The following is an 18356-nucleotide window of genomic DNA, read 5'->3' as shown; positions in this document are numbered from 1 at the left end:
ACTGGACCTTCTCTTAGAGGCATGAGCTGTGCAATTCCCTCTAAGTAGGCATACCACTTCCTTACGGTGGATTTTTGGGCTATCCCCTCTGGTGGAGGGGATCCCTTAAGATTCAGCTTCAGCAAGAGGAAAGGTCCTTGCACCACAATGTCCTGCATGGTGCAAAGCTTCTCTGCTTCCTTAACAGCCCTTTTAAGGGAAAGGAGTCCCTTATCCCATTCAGAGTACCTCTTTTCTGTGTCCTTGAACTCTGCAGAGGAAAACAGGAGGGCTCTATTGGGGCCTTTAGGTCCCTTCTGGTAAATGCCACAGTAGGAAGTGTTCAGAAAAGCCACAGTCTGTCCTTAAGGGATCCTTTGGATGTAATGGGCCAAATTTCTGGTAGTCCTTTAACTCATCTTAAGGGTTTTAAGGCTCTCACTGTGCTTTGCAGGCCAGTCCTGGGCCTTGTGCTTTTTCAGCAGATCATACAACATCCTGGCAATCACTGAGAAGCTGGAAAAATGCTTACTCCAGTATCCCAGGATCCCCAGTAATTTTTGCAATTCTTTTTTGTTCCCAGGGATTTGGCCCTTGTCAGTTCCTTCCAGGGTATCATCTGGCACGGCCACTGCACCTGGTACACACCAGCCCCCAAGGAATCCGATTTCCTGTCCCGGGCATTGGCACTTGGCAGAGGGGATGTTTAACCCATTCTGGGTCAGCAGTTCCCAGATGGCTTTTGCTACTGAGCCCACCTGGTCTTGGCTGTCCCTGCCCACCAGTATGTCATCTCTGTATTGATAAATGATGGTGTCCAGAATTGCTGACAGTGCATTATAGGCAATTGTGGGAGCGTGTTTGTACCCCTGGGTACAAAAGTGTACTGAATCTCCCGCCACGTAAAAGCAAACTGAGTCTCATCCTCCTCCCTCAGTGGAATCGTGAAAAGCATATCCCAGACATCCAGGGCAGCCATCCACGAGTGGGATGCAGCCTATATGGCTGTGAGCACTGAGGTTAGGCTAGGCACTGCAGCTGCAACACGGTCGTTGGCGTTTAGCCTCCTATAACCTATAATGAGCCTTCAGCACCGATCTGCTTTTTTAACTGACCAGACCGGGGAATTACAGGGAGACTGAATCCTACAGATAATCTGTCTCTTCTCCAGGTCGGAAATCACCTCAGTGATGCCTTGCCTAGCTGCCGCAGGTAAGGGACATTGAGGCACATAAGTAGTGCCAGTCTGGGGTAACGCTGGAGCCACCTGCAGGGTGCTTACATGAGCCGTTCGCACCCTCTTTGACTCCACCCCGTAGGAGCCAAAGCTGCAAAGAGAGACACTTAGAAGATGCCATCTTTTGCCAGCCAGCACATCAGCACCCACTGTTTCCTGGCTAGGAGGTTAAGACAACTTCCTCTAAGCTCCTGCAGTTGTCCCCTGGGAGCCACACTCTTGTCTTAGCTAGGTAACAAATTACCAGGTGCCCCTGTAACACCTTGTGTTTTTATCCTTCTGTGGGATGTCAGTGTTTCCAGGCTCTTTGCCAGTTCTAAATTTAGGACACTAATTCCAGCACCCGTGTCAGTTAAGAACTTTGCGGCAGTTCTGCTGGGTCCAGTCGGGATTAGGATAAAAGGCTCGTCATTATCAGACTATTGGCAGACATTAACAAAGCCGTGGCAGAGGCCTGAGGCAGCCACCGCCTTCTGCTGGGTAGGCGAGAATGAGTTAACTCCCTGAGATGCGGCAGAAACTTCCGAGGGGAGCGGCAGCCCACTCCCAGGCTTGTCTCGGCTACCTTTATCTTTCAAGACAACACCGTGGCCTTTATCTTCCAATCAGGCAAGTCCTTTAGAACAGTTTCGGGTATCCCCAGCCATACTACTTGTTTATACCAACTATTTCTCGGGGACTGCTCGGATTTACGCATGAAATCGCCCCGCTTTTTCTGCGCCTTGCCCCGTACCGTGAGCTGCTACAAGAGTCTCCTCGGCAGGGACTTGCTCGCCTTTTGGCGCCGCCGTGCTTCTGTCATTACGGGAGCCAGTACGGCTCCTTTCGTCAGAGCTTTTGCCTCTGTGGGGGTGAAAGCCGGACCGAAGCCCCTGGGTGTTTTTAATCCATCAAGAGCTCAGCTCACATCATGACATGCCCTTGCGGACCCTTTTTCGATTTGCAGTTTTTCTCAATGGCTTTTTCAATTGTTTCTATATTCTTTGAGGCACGGATCTGCAGACTTGCAGGCAACCCCTTCAGGACAGGGTGGAGCCGCTCTTGGTCGACTGGGGCATTTAAGGGTCAGCCATGTTTTCCCCTATCAAATATTGCCTGCACACAAGCAAGCCTCCAAAGCGCACTACTCAGCTCCGGGGGGCTGGTGACTTTTAACTCATTTGGCTCCCCTCTGTAGGCTGACTGAAAACTACTTCCCCGAAAAGCTACCCACGCTGTCAGGATATGTGAACCCTTAGGTTCCCGGGTCAGGAATATGTCATCCACCCAGTCACCAGCTCTTTCGTCAGAGTCCAGAAACACTTTGTCCCTGCCAACCTGTGAGACTCGACAAACACACTCTGCAACCGAGTCATCTGGCTCCTTCGCATATTTGACTTGCAGGTCACTTCGCACTTAGCTGCGCCTGCGTATAGCTCTGGCTGACTGTGGTATCGATGGGGCCACGCTTGCCACCTTCACCATCCAAAACCTTGGTTCTAGCACTGGCCTCACGTTTTTCTGCCCAATAATGTCCTCTTCACTACTTTCCTCACTGCTTGCTGTGGGCAAGTCTCTCTCTGGTTTAGACTTGGACCTTTTAGGTGGCTTATCTTTGGCACATGGCTCCGCGTCACTCACTTCGTAGGCAGAGGCAGAGAGGGAAGTCACTGAACATGCATTTGAGGAAACCCAACATGTTTTTTGTCTGCTCTTGGGTTTTTAGAGTATCTGTGTAGGCTTTAGACTGCTCCTTCATGGCTCCCCATAGGCCTTGGCTTTGTGCCTTTTTCAATTCCTTTTCCAACATCTGATTTTTGCCTCTAATAGTTGATTTTTTCCCCCTCAGTCTATTTTTTGTCTCCAGTCAAATTTTTTCCTCTGATAGTTGATTTTTTCCTCTGTTAGTACATTTTTTTCCTCATAAAGCCACCACTGAACTCAAGACTACAGCATAATATTCTGCTGTAGACTCAAAAATCATAGGGTCAAAACCCTCAGCTAATTTTTGGGGAGTATTCTCTGGATTTTTACAGTTTTGCTGGGCCCAGATTAAATTGATTCCTGTGATAATGCATGCCTTCTTGTAAAGAAATTCCACAACTGAATTACCCTACTCGCTGCACTATAATGAATTTGTTGTGGCAATTAATGAGGCAGGAATTATAAAATACATAGCTGTTTTTATTTCTGGAAAGCCCCACCCACAACTATATACAAATTAGTTAATTTCTGGGTTCTTAATTCATTCAGGATGCTTATCAGCAGTATAGCAATTTAGAAAAATCAGAAAAATTGGAAAAGGTTTGGCCACAAAAATGGCTTTGTCCCACTTACAAATAAAAGGCAGCCTGGAGCCCTAGGGAACATCTGTGCTGCTCACAGCGGTGGGGTAGGAATTTTGAGATGGTCCCTTGGCTCCTTTGTGGCAGCGTCTGGAACTCCTAATTGCAATCCAGTAGTGGATCAACACAGCACAGAATCCAACGCGAGTGAACCTGCCCAAGTCCAAAATTACTATACACTGTTTCCACAAGCAAAGATCGTGGGGCAACGCAGGGAAAAGCCAGGGTGCTCTGGGGCGTTCCTGTGAACGGCAGCTGTTTACAGCAGAGGCAAGTCCCTGCAGCCAGATGTCAGGATGCAGCAGTTCGAAAATGGGGACCGTGCGCTTTCTTGTCACCATCCTTCCAGATGCTCCTCAAGATCCCTTTCAAGGTCTGACTAGATAATGTGTCTAGTTGCCATATATATATATGCTGGGGTGACTTGCTCTTCCCTGTTCAAGACTGCAGAGGTGGGGGTTTGAACTCACACCTACTTCTTTCCTCATTCCAAACCCCTGGACCCAGACATGGGTGGATAGGAAAACAGTTTGCACCCCATTCAAACCTCTGGTGTGGCAGGAACTTGGATGTGCCCTGCCACACCTCCTTCTTGCGCATTTGGAATACTGCAGTGACAATGACCTTCCTCCAGCCCTCAGGGACCTCTCCTGCTCTCCATGCCTTTTCAAATATTATAGAGAGTAGTCTAGCAATGACTCTTGCCAGCCTCCTCAATGCCCATGGGAGCATACCATCCAGGCCCATGGATCTGTGGATGTTCAGTTTGGCTTAACTGATCTCTGACCCAATCCTCTTCAACAGACACAAAGTCTTCTTTTCTACTGACTTCCTCTGTTGTCTTGAAGATCTGGGACTCCTGAGGGCTGGCCTTAGCAGTAAAGATCAATGCAAAGAAGGCATTCAGTAACTCCACCTTTTCTGTTTCCTTGGTCATCAGGGCACCCTTGTCATTCAGCAGTGAGCCCACATTTTTCTCTGGTCTTCCTTTGAACTCCAACATGTTTGAAAAAATCTTTCTTATTGTCCTTGATCTCCCTTGCCAGGTTTAGTACTAAAGAGACTTTAACTTGCCTTGTTGCATCCCTACATACTCTGTAAACATCCTTTTAGTCCTCCAAGTGGTCAGCCCCTTCTTCCATGTTCTAAGTTTATTCAGTCACTTCCTCCTCAACCAATAAGGTCTTCTAGCTCTCTTACTTGATTTCTTAATCTTTGAGATGTTCCAATCTTGAGCTTGGAAGAAACGTCGCTTGAATATTAACCAGCTCACTCGGGCCATTCTACACTCTAGAGCCCTATCCCACAGGACTTCTCCAAGCAGTTCCTTGAAGAAGCCAAAGTAGCTCTTCCAAAGCCCAGGGTTGTGATCCTGCTTATGGCTCTCTGTCTACTGCATATGATCCTAAACTCTACCACCTCATGATTACTACAGCCAAGGCTGACACTTACCTTCAGTCATTGATGATTTCCTCTTTGTTTGTCAGTACTTCTTTCTGGTCCAGCTGCACTTCTTTTCTTTTTGGCTCTTTTACCACCTGTGTCAAGAAGTTCCTGAGCACTAGAGTAAAGCAAATGTCACTCCAGTGTTCAAAAAGGGCTGTGTAACTATAAACTGGTCAGCCTCGCTTCCATCCCTGGGAAGGCTATGGGGACAACTTATCCTTGGTGCCCTCTCAAGGCATATCACAGTTAAGGCAGTCATTAGGAGCAGTCAAAGTGGCTTTACCAGAGAAAAGTCATGTTTGACCAATGTGAAAGCCTTTTATGAGACACAGACAGGTGGATAGATGATGGTAGAGCAGTGGATGTGGCTAATCTTGATTTCAGTAAAGTATTTGTCGCTGTCTCCCTCAGTGTCCTTGCAGCTAAACTGAGGCACTGTGGTCTGGATGATCAAGTAGTTAGATGGACTGTGAACTGGTTGAAAGAAAGAAGTCAGAGAGCTGTGGTCAATGGAACAGAGTTTAGTTGGAGGCCTGGATCTAGTGGAGTCCTTCAGGAGTCAATTCTGGAACTATACATTCATCAACAATCTGGCTGAGGGCACAGAATGCCCTGTCAGCAAGTTAGCTGGTGGCACAAAATGGTAAATAGTGGCTGACACACCTGAAGGCTGTTCTGCCATTCAGTAAGTTCTGGACAGGCTGGAGGGTGGGGAGAAATCAGATGAAATTCAACAAGGGCAGTGGTAGAGTCTGGCACCTGGGAAAGAACAATTCTATCAAACAGTATAGGTTGAGGACTGACCTGTTGCAAAGCAGTGCAGAGGAGAGAGACTTGGGTATCATGGTCGATAGGATAACCATGAGCCAGCAATATGCTCTTGTGGCCAAAAAGGCCAGTGGTATCCAGGGATATATTATAAGGGGTGTGGTTAGTAGGTCAAGAGAAGTTCTCATCCTCCTCTGTTCTGCCCTGGAGAGGCCATATCTGGAATATTGTGTCCAGTTTTGGGCCACTCAGTTCAGGAGAGCAAAGAACTGCTTGAAAGAGTCCAGCACAGAGACACAAAGATGATTAAGGGAGCGGAACATCTGTCTTATGAGGAAGGGCTGAAGGAGCTGGATCTCTTTAGTCTGGAGAGGAGGAGATTGAGGGGATCACAGAATCACAGAATGTCAGGGGCTGGAAGGGATCTCGAAAGATCATCTAGACCAGGGGTCCTCAAAGCTTTTAAACAGGGGGCCGTTTCACTGTCCCTCAGACACTGTGGGGGGCCAGACTATAGTTTGGTTCCAGCCCAGTCCCGGCGTGTGCTTGGGGTCTGGGGAGGCTGGTGAGCGGATTAAGTGGCAGGAAGTGGCCGCTTGGCTTCCCCCGCCAGGTTCCCGGCGGGGGCAGGGGGGTTCTGAGCAGGATCTCCTATATCAGACCACACAGGAACATGTACAGGCAAGCGCTGAACATCTCTAGAGACAGAAACTCCACAACTCCCCTGGGCAGCCTGCTCCGGTGTTCTGTCACACCGACAGTGAAATTATTTTTGCTTATGTTTACGTGAAACTTACTATGCCTCAACTTCCACCTATTGCCCCTTGTCCTGTCATCGGGTGTCACTGAGAAGAGCCTGGCTCCATCCTCCTGGCACTCACCCTTCACGTATTTATAAACATTGATGAGGTCACCTCTCAGTCTCCTCCAAGATAAAAAGCCTCAGCTCCCTTAGTCTCTCCTCATAAAGAAGATGTTCCGTTCCCTTAATCATCTTTGTGGCTCTGTACAGGACTCTCTCAAGCAGTTCTCTGTCATTCTTGAACTGGGAAGACCAGAACTGGACACAATACTCCAGATATGGCCTCACCAGGGCAGAGCAGAGGAGCAGGAGAACAGGAGAACCTCTCTTGACCTACTAGCCACACCACTTCTAATACACCCTAGAATGGCATTGGCCCTCTTGGCCAGAAGAGCACACTGCTGGCTCATGGTCAACCTTCCATCCACTAGGACCCCCAGATCCTTTTCGCCTTTGCTGACTTCCAACAGGTCAGTTCCCAACCTATATTGATACCTGGGGTTGTTCTTTCCCCAGTGCCAGACTCTACACCTGCCCTTTTTGACCTTCATTCAGTTTCTCCCTGCCCTACTCTCCAGCCTGTCCAAGCCTTGCTGAATGGCAGCACAGCCTTCTGGTGTGTCAGCCATTGCACCCAGTTTGGTGTCATCAGCAAACTTGCTGACAGTGAACTCTGTACCCTCAGCCAGGTCCTTGATGAATATATTGAACAGAACTGGTCCCAGTACTGACCCCTGAGGGACTCCACTAGTTACAGGCCTCCAACTAAACTCTGTTCCATTGACTACAACTCTCTGATTTCTTTCCTTCAACAAGTTCACAATCCATTTCAGTTCACCCAGACCACACTGCTTCAGTTTAGCTGCAAGGATGCTGTGGGAGATGGTGTCAAATGTTTTATTGAAATCAAGATAAACCACATCCACTGTTCTACCTTCATCTATCCACTTGGTTATGCCTCATAAAAGGCTATCATGTTGGTCAAACATGACTTCCCCTTGGTAAAACCATCCCGACTGCTCCTAATGACTCCCTTGTCCTTGATATGCCTAAGGACAGCACCAATGATAAGCTGCTCCATTACCTTCCCAGGGATGGAGGTGAAGCTGGCAGGTCTATAGTTGCCTGAGTCCTCTTTCTCACCCTTTTTGAAGTTTGAAGGAATGTTTGCCTTCCTCCAGTCCCTAGAAACCTCTTCTGTGCCTGAGGACTGGAGAAAGACAATTCATTTTTATAAGTAAATGAGGGTCAAGTGTCAGGATGACAGAGCCAGGGTCTTTTAAGAGATGTCCAATGATAGAACAAGAGTCAATAGCTGCAAGCTGGAGCATAGAAGGTTCCATGTGAACATAAGGAAAAACTTTTTTCACTGTGAGGGTCACAGAACACTGAGACAGGCTTCCCAGAGAGGTTGTGGAGCTTCCTTCTCTGGAGACATTCAAAGCCCTCCTGGACACATCTCTGTGTGACCTACCCTAGGTGATCCTGTCCTGACAGCGTGTTTGGATAAGATGATCCTCCAAGGTCCTTTCCAATCCCTAATGTTCTGTATTTCTGTGAAGTTATTGTCAATGCACTGGAGGAACCTTGTCAAATGCACGTGCCTGGCTGTGTAGTTTCTCCAGCAATTGTCAGCATAATTGAAGATGTCCATGATAATCAGAGTCTGTGTTTATGAGGTTACTTCTAGATGTCTGCAGAAGGCCTCATCAGCTTTCTCATCCTCATCAGGTGACCAGTAATAAATACCCACAATGGTTTCTGCCACATTATCCAGCCCCTTAATCCTTGCACGCAAGCTCTCAACTCACTCTTCATCCCTCCCCAGGACCAACTCAATACATTACAATTTCTCTTTCACATAAAGAGCAATTCTACCACCTTTCCTTTATCAAAAAGTTCCTGTCATGAGAGCCATCCCATGTCTTAGTAACTGCAATGAGATCATGGCCCTGAGACTCACTGTGGAAAGTTCTAAACACCCTATAGGTTTCTCTCTTCACGTAAAACCATGTTTGAACATCTCACTTAAAAAAAAAAAAAAAAAAGTTGTGAATGCCCAACATTTTGACTAGAAGAGCTGGGTTTGGCTGAGAAAAGTGTTAAATTCCTCTGGTAAGGGGCACTGTTTTGGATTTATGCTGGATAGCATTGACAATATGGGGATGGTTTAATTATTGATAGGTAATACTCAAAGTCAAAGCCTTTCCTGCTCCTAACACCACTTGCTAGAAAGTAGTTTGGAGGTGCACAAGTAGCTGGGAAGAAACACAGCTGGAACACCTGACCCTAATTGACCAAAAGGATATTTCTTACTGTATGACATCATGCTCAGCAATAAAATCAGTGGGAAGGTTAAAAGGGGAGGCTACAGCTTGGTGATTGGTAAGGAATTGGTCAGTGTGGCAGGGCACACTCAAGTTCCCACCCCACTGGAGGTTTGAATGGGGTACAAAACTGTTTTACTCCCCACCCACCTCCAGCTCTGGGGGTTCAGAATGCGGAAAGAAGTAGGCACGTTCAAACCCCCACCCCTGCAGGTTTGAGCAAGGAAGAGTAAGTCACCCTAGCATGTATGTATATGGCAACTGGACACATTGTCTAGCAGGACCTTGAGGGGGACCTTGAGGAGGATCTTGAGGAGTGTCTGAAAGAACAGTTATGAGAAAGTGCATGCTCCCCACTTTCAGACTGTTGCATCCTGACTTCCAGCTGCAGGGACTTGCCTCTGCCACAAACCACCATCGTTTGCAGGAACATCATGGAGCAGCCTGGGTTCTCCCTGCATTGCCCCATGATCTTTGTCTGTGGAAGCCATGTATAGTCATTTTGGACTTTGGCAGGTTCACTCACATTGGATTCTGTGCACATTGATCCACTACTGGATTACAATTAGCAGATCCAGACACTGCCCAAAGGAGCCAAGGGACCATATAAAAATTCCTACTCCACTGCCATGAGTAGCACAGATGTTTCCTAGGGCTCCAGGCTGCCTTTCATTTGTAAGTAGGGCAAGGCCTTTTTTGTGGCCAAACCTTTTCCAGTTTTCCTGATTTTTCTAAATTACTATATTGCCAATAAGCATCCTTGTAAAGATTTTCCCAAACAAATTAGAACCCAGAAATTAACTAATTTGTATATAGTTGTGGGTGGGGCTTTCCAGAAATAAAAATAACTATGTATTTTATAATTCCTGCCTTGTCAACTGCCACAACCAATTCAGCCAGTTGGTGGGTTTCATTTGCATCACTTACCTTTTCTTGTATTTTATTGCTCTCTGTTTCATTTTGGGGGTTCCATTATTATTATTACCATTATTATTATTATTGTTGCTGTTGTTGTTGCTGCTGCTGTTATTAACAATAAAGATAATAACAATAATAATAATTACTAAATTTAAAATAGTAAATTACTATTCTTATTAATTATAGTAATAATTCTAAATTATTAAATTTTCCTTACCTCAATTCATAAGTTTTCTCTATTTTACCCTTGCAATTCTCTCCCTCCTTCAACCAGGGAGGAAGAGTGAATGGAGAGAATCATAGAATCCACCAGGTTGGAAGAGACCTCCACGATCATCCAGTCCAACCTATCACGCAGCCCTATCCAATCAACTAGCCCATGGCACTACGTGACCCATCTAGTCTTTTCTTGAACACTTGCATGGGTTTTGGTTGCTGGCGATGGTTAAAACATGACAGTCCTTTTTGGTGCCCATTTGTGGCAGTGCTCCCCAAACCCCTTCACCTGCCCCACGAAGATGGGATAGAGGGCAACAAAAAGACTGGGATGAAGGAAGCCAAATGAGAGATGCTTCTCCATCCCAGGCCTGTGGATCAATGGAATTCACATGGGCCCTCCCCACAAGTCAGGCACAGACTCCATGCAGGGTCAAGTCTGGGGATGTTTTAGTCATGTTTGAGCAGATAACTGATGGTTGTCAGATCTAGCCTTTTCTAGTGACAGTTTTAAAAAACATTATCTGTATAAAATAGGTGAGCTGCAGAGAGCACAAGGCTCTTCTCATTTGGGTTCTCGCCCTCCACACGTGGATTATCAGCAGCAGAAGTTTGAGGAAGATTTTCCAATAAATAGAGACAAAAGAGGAATTTCCACAACTGGCATGCAGAATTGTGAGTAATTGATATATTCCGAGGGTCTCGGGGAACTTCTTGCTTGTTGTTAATAGGGGGTAACATAATGCTTTTAGATTTCTCTTTTTCCAAATACTGTTTCTCAAACTATTTGTAACCATTCCTATATTGTGAAGATATTCTCAACCAAATATCAAACCTTTATAACCCTTAATACCTTTTGTATATAGTTACATAGGAGGCAGAGACAAATTAATAAATTATTTATATTTTTATTAATTTCTCGCTTTATCTCTCTTTATTTGTAACAGCATCATGGAGTATGAGGGCCTTGAGATAATAGCAGGTTTGAGCAGAGTATATTAGATGAGACTTATACTGGTTAAAAGCTGTCCTGGATATCATTTTATGCTTTCTGTGTCGTGCTACTTCTTTTGTTGTACATATTGAAGACTGGTGCTGGATTTTGCAGTTTGCTGTGCTCTGTAGCAATTAATGATGTTTTGCCTTGGAGGTTTATCATTAAAGCAGTATCTTTGACCTAAATCTGACACTTGAGCTCTGTACAGAAGCCATTACTATACTTCAAGTACCAACTGACAAAAACAACAATTTCTTGTGGAGGAAATACAGAATAGAACCTTCGGTAACTTTGCTGATGTTTTCTCCCTCATTACAGTAACTTTGCAGTATCTTGGACATCCTTTGGTAGCTTTTTTTTTTTCTTTTAATATTGTTTTGGATTTTTCTAAGGTTTATAAACTATGTAGGAATATAATACTGTGGCCTTGTGGTTATGCGGGAGAATATAAGCAGCTATTTAGGAAACTCATAATCTCCAATGGTCTGGAACTTCACTCCCGAACAAGTACAGATCCTGATGAAATGACAGAACATTTGAAAAAGTGAAAAATGTCCTTGTTGTTCCAAAGGGGCACAACTTCAACTTAATCACAGTGTGCTGAGCTGTAGCCAGTATCTACCAAACACTGGTTGGTATTATTCAGCACCTTCAAGGAAGAGAGAGAGGGTCTCTGGATTTTAAAATATACCAACAGACCCTATGACTAAACAGACACTCTATCAGGCACTCCTTCAATTAAAAAGGAGCTCTCACACTTCTAAGAGGGAGTGGGAGAAGAATCAGAAGCGACAGCCTGTTCTGCAGCAGAGCAGTCACAAGAACAGGAGGAGGAAGAGACTGAAATCATAAATAAGACGGAAACCATCCAAACCTAAATGAGCTGCAATATACATGAAAAGATTTTATCCATCAACAAGGTGAGCAAATTCTCAACTGGTTATTCCCATGTTGGAATACTGAGTCCTCTAGTCAGAAATGAGAGAATAAGGAAGCCTAGAAGCTGGAATCCCTTCCCAAATTTTAGGACATTGATTAAGAGATTGGTAAAAGGCAAGATTCTTCAGTCTTTGCCAAGGACTCCTTACAAGGCATCCCTCCAAAAAATAATTTGAAAATTCCCAAGGCAGTGTGTCCAGGTTCTAAGACTGAGGTGGCTCAGGTGGATTTGGACTGGGAACATGAAGGTGAGATATTTATGGCTTGATGAGGCCATGACGTATAAGAACATCTAGGAAGCGCCACAATATACATATCAGCTCATGTCTGAGGACTTGATCACTGACAACATGACTCATTGTGATGGTTTGGGAGTTACTCGCCCCACACACACACACACATGCTTAAGAAATCACCCAGACTAGACTCAGCTGGGAGTTGAGGAATGAAGCTATATTTACAGCTTAGCACAATTTACAAGCATACATATACACAAATATTTACAGATATATACAAGTTAAAAGTAATACAGAACACAAATTCCCTCCCAAAACATTAAGATTGTCAGGAGGCTCCCAACCCAAACCTCATCCCCCCTCCCTCCTCTTTCTCTCCTTTCAGAAATAACTATATCAATCTCCATATATCTCACATGATAAATCTGGAGAGATCTGAGGTAAGGTGTCAAAAAGATGACAAGGAGGTTAGAGGAAAAAGGGTTAGGTTGGATTAAAGTTAAGGCAGAGGTAACTTCACAGGCCACCAGAGAGAAGGAACAGAACAAGTGACAATTAAATGAGAAGTGTGTGAGAAGTGAGCACCTTGTCTATATTTTGTCTAGTTGCATTTCTCAGCAGAAGAAGAGGTGATATAGGTTACTGTTTGGTTTTTTCCTTTCTTCTCATAGCTAAGAATTTAATTTCTCTGTAAAATATTCCAATTAGCATCAAACCAGTACACTCAGGTAATCCATTAACATAAAGTGTGCACCATAATTGAACTAGTGAAGCAATTAAATCTTCTGTATAGAGGATGATGGCTGCAATATCAGTATGGGGACATCTGGCAATTCTTTTTTATCACACTACTGCAAGTGTGCCACAGTAAGCACCATGTGCTTGCAGTGGTAGAAGTGACTAATGGATGGTTTGAACACTGTACTGGGCCTTGAAAAGCATGTATAGTGACCCCAGAAAGAAACGAGTCAAACAACAGGACTCATTTCCACAACAGCCCAGACACCTGGGCCAAAAAAGCATAACACTGAGTAGGTGTATCATATTTCCTCTCATGTACCAGCCTGTGAAAGATGAACAGCTGAATGGCCTGTTGTTTCAGTGAGTTCTCTGAGGACCAGGGAACACACTTGCACATGGGTACCCCACTCTGGGTATCATTACAATACTTTATTATAGCTTAAAAATTAAAACCATAATGAGAAAGGTACACTGGAAACAACAATACCTATGGCTCACATGCTACAGCCATGGAGGGAAGGGTACATGGGAGAAACTACAGTGGTGAATATGATATGACAAATAATCCCAAATAGCTCCATTGATCAAAGGGCAGGCTATACTCATCCTATCCCACTGGCCAACAAAGCTCCTGAGATGTGTAGACAGCAGAGCTGGTCAGCTACCATCTCAAAAGGCAGGCGTCCCCACCATGGACTAGCACCTGTTACACTGGTGAGACCGGTGCCATTCACAGCTCAGCCACCTATGCTCTCAGTTTATATGTGCTCAGAATGCTGTGGCGTGTGGCCAATATGTCCCAGAAGGCTGAACCAAGGAGAACCAAGCTCCTCCTTTATTTCACAACTTGTTACTTAATGACTTTCTCTACTGCCCATGTGCATTGTTGGCTTCAGTCATCACGCAACACCCTAGCAAGGGGAGTCTTCATCTTCAGCTCCCTTTGCAGCTGGTTGTCCTCTGCAGAGCCTTTCAAGGTCATTGCTGGCTCCATATACTGTTTAGGCAACACCACATTCTGACCTCTGATTACAGGGATGGTACTTGCAGACTTAGTTTTCCTTAGATTTATCACATGAGAGCTCACAGATCCTGTTCTTCTTGGATCTTATCTCTGGTAACCTGGCAACTATTGGCCTGTTGCCCTAAGTCAAATCAGCCACATACTAATTCTTCCCTCTTACAGCTGTAAAAACCTACAATGAGAACAAGGGGCACTAGGGCATTGAGAAACACATTTAGCAGAAGCAGCCTGGGAAATTAACACTAGAGGATCTCCCTGTCTATCTGCTCCTGTTCAGTCAAAGCCTCTGTGCACTATGGAAGGAGATGTGGTCCCTACAGTACATGTAAAGAATAACTTGCTAGGAAAACCAGTCTGAGCTGTAACTTTCTTAGGAAAGAGTAACCTTGGTGGAATCATTTTCGCCCAAGAATCTGAGCATACTTGGTGACTAATGCAGAAAAATGAGGAAGTCCAATGTGTACCTCAAGGGGATTTAAACCTGGGCAAAAATAATCGATTGAGTTGTATGATGACAGTGTTACATGACACTGTACATATTTAAGGTATGTTAGCACAAACCACTTACTGCTAGTCAACCTAGAGAAGAGGAGGAATTTCCTGCAAAATTAAAACTTAAATCCTAGTCCAAAGGAACCAGGGGCAGCCATGTTACCCTGAGGAAGAATTTTTTTTCACTGTGAGGGTGACAGAGCACTGAAAACAGCTGCCCAAGGAGGTTGTGGAGTCTACCACTCTGGAGATATTCAAGAACCATCTGGATGTGTTCCAGTGTGATCTGTTCTGGCAGGGGAGCTGGACCAGATGATCTTTCAAGGTCCTTTCCAGTCCTTGACATTCTATGATTCTATGATCTTGAAACTGTTGCAACCTTTGATTTGAGTTGCATGTTACAGGAAGTACTTTGGGAGAAAAGATCTGAACCAATAAATGGCAAAACCTCACAAGCAGTGCAAATGCAGTAGTGTTCCAGCTTGGATCACTACTTCCCAATGACTCCATGAAACACACCACCTCACCTGTTCTAAGTGGCCACCATAACAGAGGAAGGCCAAAGTCACAGATCAAATTAACTCAGAGGACATTCTATGGATATTTACAGATATTTCATTAACATTTTATGGGGAAACAGATGGTTAATGAGGACATGTTGCAGCAGGGTGGGACCAGAACACTGCATGGAATAAGGGGTGAAGGTACTGGGTTTGTCTGAGACAGAGTTAAATTTCTTCTCAGTAACTAGTATGGGATTACACTTTGGATTTATGCTGAAAACAATATTGACAATCCAGGGATGTTTCCCTTACTGCTGAGTAATGCTTACACAGCATCAAGAACTTACCTTCTTCTTACACCACCCCATCAGCAAGTAGGCTGGAGTGCACAAGTTGTGAGGGGAAAAGACACTTGATCAAGTGCTTTTCAGGCAGACAGCTTCTCTGATTTATCTACAAGTGACATCTGATGCAGATAAGCAGCAAACTTTTTAATAGTAGCTTTTCAAGCTGGAGAGTGTCCCAACACTGAGGTGACAAAGACAGAAGACATGGGGCAGTGAGACTTCAAGAGACGTCTGAGTCACAGTCAAAACAGGCACTTCACCTCTGCTTCCTACCACTTCTACGTCTGGGCAATCCCATCCCCATTAGCACAGTATGGCAGGTTTCTGATCCCAGGCTGACCCAGATTATCTCACAAACCCACAGAAAACCTCGGTCTTTTTTCTCTTGGTGGACAAGCTTCCCTAAAGGAAAACAGTATCTGCTGTACGACATACACACACACACAAAAAAAAAAAAGGAATAATTACCGAATGTTTGTTTGAGCTAAGTAAATGTTATTACAGAGAAACTCAAAATGTAATGACTTGCTTTAAGATGAAACAAAAAAAAAATCTATGGCAGATTCAAGAGCAGTGCTCATAAAATTCCAGATATTTTATCTCTTAAAAATTAAACATGGTTCTGTGATGTCAAATACTATTAGTCCTTTATAGTCAGCCTTTTTATTTATATTTATATGTATATGGTTCATTGTACTTGAGTGAGTTGTTTTTCATTTTTGTGTCTCCTACTTTCCATTATTCCAAATGAATATTTGCTAATTCCCTTTCCCATTTCATTATATTTCCCCTTTTCCATTCAGCATGCCATTTACTTTTTCTCATAGAAGCTAATTGTATCTTTTCTGAATAGGTTGCATGAAGATACATGCAACCTATTCAGAAAATAATCTCAGCTAATGAATGTTTGGGTCTTCCAAGTATCATGTGTATTTAGGCATATGATGCTTTTAGTTTGCTTCCTCTTTTATTTATCTGATCACTGAAAATGCTAGTATTTGAGTATACAATTATCTAACTGGAATCTAAATCAGAATCTGTGAGTTTCATAAAAACAGCAGCAATCTTAGTTTCATAAAAAAGACAAGAGCTTGAGCCTATCTTGCATGGGTACATCAGTGAGGAGCTTCCACAGGACCAAACATTATCTGACTCATGGCAGTCAATATGACATGAAACACACTAAGCCTGCAGCCACTCAGTTTTATGGAAGAAGGAGGGAGAACAGCACTAAGAAATATTTCAGAAATATTTCTGTTTGGCATCCCAGCCACACCTGCTCACAGCAATCATTTTGGTAAGTTAGACTATCTTTCCATGCCAGGCCCTCTGCACACAACCAGCACCACAGCAGGAGATGTTGGTGGTTTTCTTATAAAGGATCATATAACAAAGGTAAACATTATCTTCCATGTTAAGATGCAAAGCACAAGGCAACAAAATAATATTGTTCACAGAAGCACAGAATTGTCAGGGTTGGAAGGGCCTTCAAAATCATCAAGTTCCAACCCCCTTGCCATAGGCAGGGACACCTCACACTAGATCAGGTTGCTCAGAGCCCTATCCAGCCTGGTCCTAAAAGCTTCCAGGGATGGGGCTTCCATCACTTCCCTGGGCAACTTGTTCCAATGTGCCACTACCCTCATGCTGAAGAACTTCTTCCCAACATCCATTCTAGATCTACCCACTTACAGTTTTGCTCCATTCCCTATAGACCTAACACCACCTTTCATCCTAAAAAGTCCCTCACCCTCTTCAGATCTCATAGGCCCTTCAGAAGGGCCACAATAAAGTCTCCATGGAGCCTTCTCCTCTCCAGACTGAACAGCCCCAACTCTCTCTGTCTCCACAGGTGAGACAGGCCTCTGATCATCCTCGTGGCCCTTCTCTGGACATGCTCCAGCATATTCATACCTTTCCTGTAACAGGGCTCCAGAACTGGATGCAGTAGTCCAGGTAGGGTCTCATCAGAGTGGAGTAGAGGAGGATCTGATTCAGGATGGCTTTCTGAGCTGCAAGTGCACACTGGCAGCTCATGTGCTTCTCATCCACCAGTACTCCAAGTCCTTTTCCTCAGGGCTGCTCTCAAGCCAGTCACTGCCCAGCCTATATCAATGCTTGGGATTACCTCAGCCTAAATGTAGGACCTTGCACTTGGCATTGTTGAACTCCATGAGGTTGCCTTGGGCTCACCTCTCCAGTGCGTCAAGGTCCCTCTGGATGGATCTGTTTCCTCTAGCATGTCAGCTGCACTACACAGGTTGGTGTCACTGGCAAACTTGCTGAGGCTGCACTCAGTGCTACTGCACTTGTCACCAACAGAGTTGTTAAACAGGACTGGTCCCAGTACTGATCCTTCAGGGACTTCACTGGTAACTGGCCTGCAGTTGGACATGGACCTGTTGACAGCCACTCTTTGGGTACAGCCATCTCAAGGCAGTTTTATATCAACTGAGTGGTCCATCCATCAAACTCACATTTTCCTGGTTTGGAGACCAAGATGTTTTCTGGGACAGTGTTGAAGGCTTTGTTCAGGTCCAGGTAAATGATGTCAGTTGCTCATTCCTTGTCTATCAATGTTGTGAACATTTCATAGACAGCCACTAGGTTTTGCAGGCATGATATATCTGTGGTGCAGCTGTGTTGACTGTACCAAATCACTTCTTCATTATTTTTCTGCCTCAGCTGTGCCTCCATGAGGACCTGCTCCATGATTTTACCAGGCACAGAGGTGAGACTGACTGGCCTACAGTTCCCCAGTTCTTCCTTATTTTCCTTTTTGAAAAATGGGAGTTATGTTTCCCCTTTTCCAGTCATGGGGACTTCATTGGATTGTCATGACTTTTGGAAGATAAGAGAGCAGTTTAGTGATCTCATCCACCAGGTCCCTCAGTACTCATGGGTGTATCCCATCTGGTCCCATGGACTTGAATACTTTCATGTTCATCAGATGGTCACAAACCTGATCTTCACTCACAATGAGCAGTTCTTTCTTCCAGCCTGTGGTGTTAGCCATAGTGAGTCTCTGTGTGTGGCTGGAGCCCTTGCCAGTAAAGTCTG

Source organism: Pogoniulus pusillus, chromosome Z, assembly GCF_015220805.1.
Source record: "Pogoniulus pusillus isolate bPogPus1 chromosome Z, bPogPus1.pri, whole genome shotgun sequence".
NCBI classification, from domain to species: Eukaryota; Metazoa; Chordata; class Aves; order Piciformes; family Lybiidae; genus Pogoniulus; species Pogoniulus pusillus.
Note: the sequence above shows the minus strand (reverse complement) of the source record.